This window comes from Athene cunicularia (genome assembly GCF_003259725.1).
Source record: "Athene cunicularia isolate RWA chromosome 1 unlocalized genomic scaffold, athCun1 chr1_part1, whole genome shotgun sequence".
NCBI lineage: Eukaryota > Metazoa > Chordata > Aves > Strigiformes > Strigidae > Athene > Athene cunicularia.
Genome location: NW_020799091.1, coordinates 29262052 through 29271816, shown reverse-complemented (window position 1 = coordinate 29271816; position 9765 = coordinate 29262052).

The following is a 9765-nucleotide window of genomic DNA, read 5'->3' as shown; positions in this document are numbered from 1 at the left end:
GCAAAATTTTCCACCAGAGCTGATAAAAGACTTCCTTCTGCCAAAGGGGGATGGGAAAAAGGCACTTAAACTTTGTGTTCTTTCTCTCCTCTGTACACACAGTGGCTCTTCACTAATCACCAGGCCCACCTGCCTCTGGCTCCATCATGGGTATGTCACTTCCACATGCAGACTTGAGGAACTCTCATAACACTGGGAGACTCTCCGAAATGACCTCACCCCTGGAAAGGGGAAGAAAGGGTATGCAACAAAGTTTACAAAGGCAATAGAATGAAGCTTGGCAAAACCTTAATCTTGAAAGCCCAAAGCTACTGTTCAGAGACAAGTACTGTCTGCAGGTCAGGAAAGCAGACTTAAATCCTGACTCAGTTGCTTGCTACTGCAAGAAAGTTGGACAAATCTCTCTGGGCCTTAGCAAAGAGATGTAAGATATTCAGAGTACAACTACTATTGTATCATCTTCTCAGTACAGGTGACTCCTCCCAGTTTTAAGATGAAGAAGTTTTTTACCTTATACATCAAAAGCAGAAATGTTGCATGGTCTTGCAATAATGAAGGACTTCTAGAAAGATTGTGGCAGCTGCTGCAGAGCTGTAGAGAGCTTTAATTATTTGGATGACGCATTGTCCGATTGTCAGATGTGAGAATGGGTCTAACTGGAATGCACTGTAAAAACGCATCAGTTCCTGTCTGCTTTCTGCCTGATCGCCAGTGCCACCATCCGGCTAAGACTGTCAGTACAAGGTGGTCGGGAGTTAACGCAATTCAGACCTTAAAAAACATCAGTTCTTGGAAATTACACATTCACCTTTTCTTCACTTTCTTAGAGAAACAGGAAAAGACAACAAACTTGGCTATATCCAAGCAAAGTCCTAGTGATTCCAGTTAGACTAACTCATGTTTGCATAGGCTCAGCCTAGTTCAATACCTGACCTATGCTCACAGACATTGTGCAAGGAAAGGGGAATGCACTGTAGAATTCTGACAGATACAGATGTTTTCTCAGTCTCCAGAAAATTCTAGATATAGGTTCCTTCCTATTCGAATTTTAAAATTGTGATATTTCTTGCTAAAGTCAAAATAATCTTTTTAACACATGATTGAGACCCTCTCAAGCTTTAAATACAGCTATAGAGAAGAAGGGAAAAGCTACATTGCAAATGAAGTAGAAGGAGCAAAGATGTTTTAACAGACCGCTGTTTGAGGCCAAATAAAGCATCCCAGAAGGCTCTGGCATTATGAAATAGATATGAATGTGCTTTATTATAGATTTACCACATCTACCTAGTGACAATGGTACAATCTGATTTGTTTCCCAGACCTTGTAAGCTCCATTGGTTGCTATTTAAGTTGAAAAACATTAGGACAGAGAATCTTGCCAAGGATATCTGAATGAGAAAGCCAAAGCCTCTGCTAAGGCCATGAGCATGAGTTTAAAGGGTAGAAAATTTTCAAGAACAAAAGAAGGGATTTATCATGGGCTTAAAAAGCATCCCAGTACCTGTGGAGAAAACCCCACTGAGCTTTCCAGAACACTTTTAGTTGAAGACAGGTGGGAGGAGCCCACTTTTTCAGTATGGTAGGTGAGTAAACTGGTTTCACTGCTGGACTAGACAAGGTCAGAGCAAAAAATCTGACTCGAAGCAAAGTGAGAATAATACTTCAATGGTGTCTACATTGCTTTACATAGCACATCTTGCAGCCAATGAATTCTCTCTGCATTGCTTGTCTGCAGGAGCACCATCATGGCTGACTCTGGATAAACTGCAGGTTGCTAAGGGGACCCTCAGGAGATGGAAATATTCACTGCACCCATTTGCAATATGAGCAGGTTATTCCAATGACTGTCATGCAGAAAAGACAATCCAGGGTCCTTCCCTGAAGGTGCTCCAGTGTATTTCCTGCAAGGATTCTGACAACTTCACTTGTCCTTGGAACAGGCATTTAATGGACACAGTCTCAGGTCTGGATGGGTGCAGTTGTCTACAGGGTACAGTAAGAACATTAAGCACCAGCTCACCATCTCTCCAAATAAAAGAACTGGGAAACACCAGGGAAGACTGGTAGGTGAAAGGTTCAATGTAAGCAAAATGATTTTGTTTGCAAAAGCGAGTCTTCCCATTAGCTAAGCTGTGGAGAACCTTGCCATGGATGCTGCAAATGATAGAAGTTTACTTGGACTCAGGTGGATTCTTGGTAGGTTTAAAGAAGAGAAACAAGAAGGTTAGTAAATACACAGAAGCCACCTCTGCCCTGAGAAGCCACTGAGCCACAGATAGCTGCAGAAGAGTAGTCAAAAGCCCTGTCATGCTTTCTTGCCTACTATATTCCAGACATCCTATCTAGACCACCAGATACTGTCCTAGATGGATTTTTGTCCCGAGCTAATGGACACTTTCATATTCTTCTGTCTCAGTCTACCCTGGGATTGAATACATCCAGAAGTTTCATAGAAGCTGAAGCACAATCCACTTTGACAGCCTATGAGTTGCCCAGGGTCATTTAAAACATTAATGGCAGAGCTACAAGTAAAACATAATTGTCTCGCCGCCTACACTCATTCTGATGACTCAGTCTTGTCTGTACATAGCAAAGAAATAATTAACAGGCAATGAAGACAGTAGAAATTTCTCACCACCGTGCAGCTCTAATTTGTCCTATTGTTCTCACATATGCACCATTTTCATCTAGGAATTTTTGTGAAAACACTGACCACTTTTGGGCTGACAGCATATCTTGATGACAAACTATGCTTCATTGAACCAGATATGAATGATAATTCCATCACTGATATAAAAAAGAATATTTTGGTATTGAAAAAGTACAGGAGTTCATGACAGCCAGTGAAGATTATAGGAGTCAAACTTATTTTTTTGCTCAGCTAGGCCCTTTCTGAAGTAAAATATTAAAAGCAAGGATTTTCTGTTCTATGATAAGGAACTATGTTATGTAGAAAATCTCATGGTTTTTATAAATTCTGATACAAAAAGGAAATGAAAAAACATTATTTGGAATTTGATGTGAAGCCAGGATTGCAGAGAATGATGCAGACCATAAATTTATTATAAAGGTAGGGTCAGGGCATACATGTGGGAGGCATTGGCCTGTCAGCCTTACACTGCCTCTGAGAAACTGCTAGGCTTTGATGGAAAACAGGCCTTGGAAGATAGATAAGAAACTGCTGACTTGTGCCAAGTTTGCCGGGAAAACCAACGGGCAGCTGCAACACTGAACTGTGGAATAGTACTAAACTGTGAGAAGTTACTGCCGCGTGAACAGCGCATGAACAAGAAGGTGATTGGTCTGCACAGCGCGTGTTAGAGTGGTCTTATGCTGATAGAAGAGGTTGATAGCTGTCTAATTGGTGATTTGCTAATTATAAAGTAAGAGCTTTGGCAAGAGCATAAGTATGTACTATTGGAATAATAAAGGGTCTTTCCTTTTGCACTTCAGTGGAGAGTCCGTGCCTCAGTTGCCACATATACGCAAAGGTAAAGGAGGCTAACTTCTTCAAAATTTCCCTTCTGTTATTTGGAAACTCTTAAATAGAAGGATCACTCATGGAAATTCCAGTATTTCATCTGCAGGTGAGCAATCTTTATTTTTTTTCTTTACTCAGTATTCTCCATAGCTTCATTGTTGGTCACTCCATCAAATCACTAATTACCCTGACAGGCCAGTGGCACGCTGGGGGATACTATGAACTCTTGCCTGCTTTTTATCCACAGATTTCCTGAAAAAGTTCTCTAGCAGTAGACTATGGGACAGCCGTGGCAAAGCCTGGAAAGGAAGTCAGGCCACATGGGACCAACCACTGACCCTGCCATGTCAACTCATCTTTTTCCTGCACTTCCAAGTAAGTTCAGGCAGGCAGAATGAGTTCATTTCTTCTCCTGCAGTGAAATTTGGATAAATATTGCTTGTCTATGTCATCATAATGCACTACCATCTTTAGTTCTGAATCCTAACTAAGCTTAGGAAATCAGATCAGAGGTACATATGTCAGAGTCAACGTTCAACACATTATGTATTCAACAGTTTATTGTTCATGCCAAAGTAAACTGTCTACTTGCAAGTAAAAATCCATGCAAGACATTATCACAGGGGACCTGTGCAAGTACTAAAAATGGAAGGTATTACTTCTTAGTGGTTTAGGGTTTTTTTAAAAGAGTTGGAGCAAAAACTGTTTTCTCACCCATATTCTCTCATTTTTCTTTATTATTATTAAAATGCATTTTGTGGACTTCAGGAAATTCTAGATGGAGACATACAAAATTCAAACTGGTTATAAACTGTAAAATTATTTTACAAGCAATTCATATTAATTATCAGTATGAAAGCATATTTTCAATTGAAAAGAACAAATATCAAGGAAATATAAGCGAAAAAAATCTCAAGTTATAAGAAGGCAAACTAAAACAGAATAATGTATTGTCAAAAATCTAAAGATCACAAGAGCTGTTTGACACGTGTAAAAGGGAGGGAAAAAAACATAGATCCAGGATCAAAAGACAACACATTTTTACACAGGTTAGTGTATCTCGGCTTCTCAATCTGCATGACAAGCTATTGAATAGGAAATAATTGTCAGTTACCCTGTGATGTTTTACACAAGTAATGATAGAAATATATAAAATATTCAGACTTATCCTGCAAGTACCTGAGTTCTCTTAAGTTATGAGAGAGCAAAGAGCAAAGTCTGGTTTACTGTTGTAGAACCAGATTCTGCTAGAGAATCCTGTTATATCTAAAATCTCCAAAGCACTTATTGTGCAATATCCTAGTAGAAGATACAGGTACCAACCTCATGCAAGACTCTACTTATAAGCATGACAGCATTTATTCCTGTTGAATAAGGACAATTTAGCAACTGAATCTAAATGGAAAAGGTAACCCCAAAAAAGCCCATTTGTTCTCTTCCCTTGTTTGGTCTAAAGCAGCTACTCTTTACATTTGGACTGCTGTGTAAAAAAAAAAAAAAAAAAAACAACAAATTAAATGTGTAGGTAAAATTTGCATTTTCATTTTCACGTATAAAGCTTTGTGCCCTTATTAGTATAGTGTGTCTCTTTAGTGCGATTTCATAAGCTTTTAAGATAGCAAGCTTGTAGATTATCAATCTCTGCTAATTACCACCTTTCCTAGTGTTAAAAGTGACATAATTAGAGTGGTGCTGTAGATATATTTACCTGGTCAGCGCAGAACCACACCTGCGTAAAGCAGACCGGCCATCCTCATGGAAAAGACTTTGGCACATGACTGAACTAAAGCTGATTATCAATAAAACAGCCCAGCAGTGAAAGGGGACAAGAGCTCCTGTTTTAGAGAAGAGCGTGCAGCATCCAACTGTGGCAAAAATGCCAGGATTTTCACCCAGAAACGTGGAGACTAGATGCTCTCTTGCCACCACCACATCTGAGGGGCAGCGGATGACAGCTTATTAGACCATGTCTCAGCTTTATAAACAATGTGAGCAGTTTTTGCTTGAAAACTCACTTCTGGTGACCTTAATCACTTGCTGATACTGAACATGACAAGGGCAGATAGTCCTTATTTCTCAGCTGTCAGGCGAAACTGCCTGTTCTAACTGACAGCATCTCAAGGAAAAGTAACTGGGTAAACTGAAGATGAAGGCACTGGAATATGCCATGTGAGATTAAATACTCAGCAAGCCTTTAAAAAGCTCTGTGCACAGATGAGATGTGGATTTACTCACACTAACTTTAATAGATTTTCATCCTTTGACCACTAAGCATCTTTTTCCTCCCAAAAGGCTTTTTTTCTCCCCAACCCAAATTACATTTCTCCAGTGTATCTCCTAGAAATAACTGAATTGACTTTGCTGAAATTACATTCAAACATTGATACACAAAGATGACACGCTAGAAATTTATGGGATTAATATTTATGGTTTACATTAGTAAAGCTGCAAAAAGTAAACCCAAGGAATTAGAAACTGCTGAGCAACTTCAACTGTACTTGGGATCTCCACAAGGAATAAAAATCATTCATGCAGGTTCATATTCCTGTAGCACTGTATGTCCCAGGAGATCCCAAAGGATTTAAGCGATCCAAGCCTCTCTAATCTTATAAGCTTTGTCATCCCTTCATGGCTTTAAGGAGATGGTCTTCAAATTAGTGTAGCTGCTCATGTCAGAGTTAGGAGCTACTTGCTTCCATGAAATGAAAAAGTAAAATCATTATTTAAATCAAAAGGTGCAAACCTTTTAACAAGTATCTGTATTTTTGCAAATACCGAGTACATGAGTTTGTAATCAGAAATCTTACCGCTGCCAGAACAGAATCATAGAACAGTTTAGGTTGGAAGGGATCTCTGAAGGCCATCTGCTCCAACCCCTCCTCTTCCCCTCATGCCAGCCCTTGCTCAGAGCAGGACCAGCTTCCGGCAGGTCACTCCGGGCTGTGTCCGGCTGGATTTTCAGTCTCTCCGAGGATGGAGGTTCCACAGCCTCTCCAAGCAACCTCCTCTAGTGCTCTGTCACTCTCACCTTAACACTGCTCTAGCAGACACAGCCCATCACCAGGAGACACACTTCAGCTCCCAGATCAAAAGAGTTCTGGCACTGCTTGTTTAGGTGAAGCTCAGCTCTCTGCACAGTAATACATAATGGTAGAAATGCGCTTTCCATCCAACTAAAATTGCAATAGAATATTGAATCACTTTTTTTTTAAAAAAAAAAAAAGCATTGCAGGATTTTACTATGTACATATGATCAGATCTTATTTACATTTCAACATAAAACAAACATATCATACATGGCCTAATTTCTGGTACTAATTTCTATGAAGCAGTAACATTAGAGCAAGGGGTGATTTATAGTAAGAGACTTGGTGATTTAATGGAAGCATGAGGTATTACAGAAATCTTTCTGCTAAAACACAAGTGAGGAAACAGTTAACAATGTTAAATTTTCAGTATTAGAGTTCAGGATAACAACCAGCTGCTTGAATGCAAGTGAGGAAAAATCCATACATCTTCCAAGCTGACATTTCAGTCAGCCTGCTGGCAGCATTTAGATGCCACGCACTGCTGTCACATTCCACCTAGCTTCTGAATGCCAGCTTTGCAATGCAAAATATTTAAACATAATCCTTACATCTTCCAGTTCATGCTTCTGCTAAGCTAACGTATGTTGTAAATTCCACAGCCAGGGAACCACGTGCATGAGATTCTCAGAAAGACAGTGTTTTCTGGTTGTGTAGCTGCTTTTCAAGCAGCTTTTGTACACTCTGTGCATTTCTGACCTGGTTTTTCTCTGTGTTCTTCCTAAGGAACGGCTATGTAGTCATTTTAATCTGAAATAAATCTGGTCCATCACTAGCATGGTCAATCCCATCATTCTTGTTCCCACCTGCTCACACTGTCTCCCTTGTGCCAATTCTCTCATGCACCTGAGCAATATTAGAGAACCCATTCTGCTGAAAAAGCGGGTTTTCCCAGTTTGCTGAGTTAGGTTTGGCTTCGTGCTACATTTAATCTGATCTAACTCTTTCCATCCCCTCCCTGTACTGTCCACAGCATGCTAGAAAACAAAGTCATGAAAAAAAACCTGTTTTTTGGAGTCGGATCAGTTCACTCATCCAGCTCACTGCACAGCCCTTTCAATAACAGCACAAGCATGAAGAACAAGTGCTTGGGACTGAAAAGTAGGCACCTCTCCTTTAATAGCAGCCTGGATGCATGCTGGTTTAAATACACTGGTTTAGCTGTTTATCTCACAGAAGTACTTTGTCAGATGAAATATTAATAAACAAGTTAACAAGAGCATATAAATCATAACCTTGCAAGCTTTTTAATATACTACTATAGCAGATGATGCATATTTACTTTCTCATTCTTGGCTTATTCTCATCTTTTCTTCAGTGTATGTCTGTTCACTATCGTACTCAGAAATACTGGCCAGTATTTACCTCATAATCTATGCAAAACCAGAGTGCATGCCCATGTCCTAAATAAACCCTAAAGCAAAACCAATTAGAACAAGATGAGTCAACAAAATCTGTTTATTTTCATGCAGTATTCTTTAATGACCACAAACATTAGATGAAAAAATTGAAACAATTGAATACAAATATCTGTATAAAAGCAGATTTCAAGACCTTACCCAAAAAATATCTATTTGGAACTCCTTTAAAAGAGTAACACTTCACATCCTTGTGGTGATCAACAGCATGGTAGAGAGAAATGCTTAGCCTACTGACAAATATTACAGTTGTAAGAAATATGAATGTCTTGATACTCTATATAATCTTTGTACAAAATTGTATTTTACTACCATTCTAACAAGCATAATGACTGTATGAATACTATTTGTATTTAAAAAGATACAATGACAGTGGGCCACCCTCAGACTTGTCTAGAACTGCTGTTTGGTATACGGTACAGGAAAATGGCCTACACAAAATAGAACGTTTTCATTGTTCAGACACACAGCCTTGTGGTGTTTTAATATGCTGGACCAAAACAAGTTTAGCTGGTGAGAAGTCGTCTTTGTTAAGACTTTTGTAAGATCACAATCATCTTAAAATGTAAATACAGAAGTGACAGGCTGAGTGATGTTTAATCTAGAGATTAAGATACTTCAACTGTACTGGAGGACAGATACAAATGAATGAGCTTGGCTTACATAAAGTCAGTTAGTTTGGTAATTTGTCCAAGATTATTTTTTTATTTACTAATGACAGTAACTCAGGGTGTGGACTGACATTACAGCTAAACAGCATAGCCAACTACTGTCAAAGGACAGCCCTGCTTCTGGCACACCCAGCCAAATGCTCCTGACATTTCCTTCATGCAAACACTGGGACTCATCTGATGCCATACAGAGGCAGTTCAGACCATTAAAACTTCAAAAAACTAATCAAAAAGCAACTATTAATCTTCCATAAGCTTGGCCCTGTAACCTTCATAACTAAATATCAACATATGTACACAAGTATTTTAAAACTTTACAAAAAACAATTTGAAAGCCCTGTAAAGGAGCAATACTTCATGTCTCTCTTGTGAGACATAGGCCAGGGAAAGGAAAAATCTGACCAACTCTATGGTTGTTTTTAGGGAATATGAAAGTTTTTATCTTATTTTCTGTAATTTTTAAAATGTGAAAATGAAGGTAAACGCTAGTAGAAATTTTTATTTATGTTAGAAACTGTTATTCCGCCTCTGGAGCTCTGCTTATCTAGGTGTGTAGCTTTTTTAAAAATAATTTCAAAGTGACTCTGCAGTCAGACTTTTCACCCACCAGAAACTGTGGGCTAATCTAAAAAGGGACACCTTTTAAGTTCTGAACAACAAATCTGCAGTCAGAAACCTACTGTTACCCTGACCTCCACGAAACTGAAGTTGTAACTTTGTTTTTAGGTGCCCCTCCCTTGCACAAATGGTTTTCCAGTTCTCAGTGACCTCCCAAGTCCCTTTGTACCCAGCAGCCAAGAGTCCCTCAAACAGGAGCAAGGAACGGCAGGTCATGTCGCCGTGCAGGCGGTCTCTGCCCGTGCCGAGCCTGCCCGGGAAGCTCACTGCTCCCTCCCAAGTGACAGCTGCTGCACTCGTGCCGCCGGCAGCCACGCCGAGCACTCGTCAACCACCGGGGCCGGCGTTCCCCGGCGGTGCCGCTCCGCGGAGGGAGAGGCGGGCAGGGGAGCAGGCCGCCGCGCCCCGGCCCAGCCCAGCCGCCCCCGGCCCCCAGCCACAAGCCCCGCCCCGAGAGGCGTCACAAGCACCCGCGGCGCGCATGCGCACCC